This window comes from Pteropus alecto, unplaced genomic scaffold (genome assembly GCF_000325575.1).
Source record: "Pteropus alecto unplaced genomic scaffold, ASM32557v1 scaffold146, whole genome shotgun sequence".
NCBI lineage: Eukaryota > Metazoa > Chordata > Mammalia > Chiroptera > Pteropodidae > Pteropus > Pteropus alecto.
Window position 1 is genome coordinate 24,421,320 of NW_006442107.1, and position 2,019 is coordinate 24,423,338.

Here is a 2,019-nt window from a genome sequence, read left to right on the forward strand (position 1 = left end):
CCCTCTCCCTCTCTCTCTTTATTCCTCAGAACGATCCCACATTTTATAGATTAGGAAACTGAGATTCTGAGGAATGAAGTAATCGCCCCAAAGAGACACAGCAGGGACCACGTCTGCTTTCTCCCATTATGGGCATGTTTAACCATAATGCTAGATTCTCTGCATCCTTCATATGCCACAGTGGGCCTTGAAGATCATACTTTCTCAAAACTCTTTACTGATCGCTTTGAATGAGAGAATCTTCAAAATGACAAGATATAACTCTCAAAAAAAGCAGTTGCAAGGTCCCGATATCACTCAGATCTAAAGTAATATATAGTTGAGAGAGGGGAGGGTAAAAACAGTTTGTTTTAGGATCACAGATATCCATCATTCCTCACACACTCTCCTAAAAAGGCATGGATAGAAAATAGGTCTGAAGTCTCCATGGCTAATCTGATTTCAACTTTATATCTTCCACTAATTCCTGAGTTACATATGAGTTTTACTTTCTTCTTTCCCTCTTCCCTCCCAAGTAGGCCAGGTGAGAATTTTTATGGAAACATCCTTTGTGTACTTATAAAAAGTAAGAAAAAAAGATGAACACTGAGCTTTTCTGGCTGTCAGGAAATGGTACCTATAAAACGGTATTTATAAAATCAAACTCAAAACATATTGTGGGTCATATTAAGAGGCAAAACCACACAGATGCATATGAAATTCTTCTTAAAACAAAATTAGTCCCTTTGTTTGCTTCATTAATTGAAGAGTAGTTCCATGCACTAGCTTATTCAATGATTAATATATTTTAAACAACAGCACAGCACCATTATCAGAAATACTAAGTACTGGTCAACTAGAATTTAAAAAAAAAAAAGCAAAGAAAAGAAAGCTCCATTTTATTTCTCATGCTTGCTGCCCCTCTTACATATCTTTGGGGCTCAAATTGTGGGTGTATCAAATAGGACTGAGCCCCTTCTCTTCCCTGTGCAGAAGTAGCAGTGTACACAGGGCTGAGAAAGCAGCAGGGTGGGGGTCGTGTAAGGGTGGGGGCTTGGAGGCAATGCTGTGCCCAGGAAGCAGCATTGAGAAGGAAAGGAAACCACAGAGGTGTGGCATGCCCAGTGGCCAAGCCAGAGGCAGAATGGGAAAAATGGGGGAACACCAAGGCCAAAGAGGCAGTAGGAGTAGTAGGGAGATCGATGACATATATGGGGGTTGAGCAAACAAGTATACACAGTATTGAGGATCATAGGAGCCTGTTTCTCATCATTAGAGAAGGAACCTACAAATATTAAAAGGGAGAAAGCCAGAATATTGAGGTGTTGGATTCGAATAAGATACATCAGTGTGTACTCACTTTATGATACACGCACAGGAACAGATATCGTGTGTGTCTATGTCTGTATATGAACCAGATCTTGGGGTTCTAAACACCATCCTCCACTAAGCCACCAGTGAACCCCCTGGAGAAATGGCTGATTCCCAGACTGGGGCGATGAGTCTAGAACAGCTTGTTGTGCAGGAAAGTAAGGAAAGGCTTAAAAAAATGATGAGGACATGATGGGAGCCATTTTGAAGAGGTTCCCACTGGTCAAATACGTGTCACTTTGAGCATCAAAAGTAAATAATGATGGTAACAAATAGCCCATTAAATAATAGGACTCCATCCATTCATATATGAAAAGCAAATAAACGGAGATAAATGGAGAAGGGAAAGTTCTGCTTACAGTAGAATGTGAGTAGAGAGCAGAAGGAGTGACAGATGGTTATTTGACAACCATCATCTTGGTGGTTGATTCATAAGGGACTCATCAGTGGAGACAGGCTGGTGGGGACAGAATATTAATGTGGCCTCCTCACAAAATCTTTATCAGTTATGAAGGGATAGTGGAAATTTTATGGTGTGAAACCAGATGATAAATCAGGCTAACATCTCCAGTGGCAAGACTGCTGACAGCTTCTCAGGGCATGGCATCATTTCTACAAGATTCCTGCCAAGAACGCATGGCCTGAGTCTGGTCATGAGAAGAGAACAGA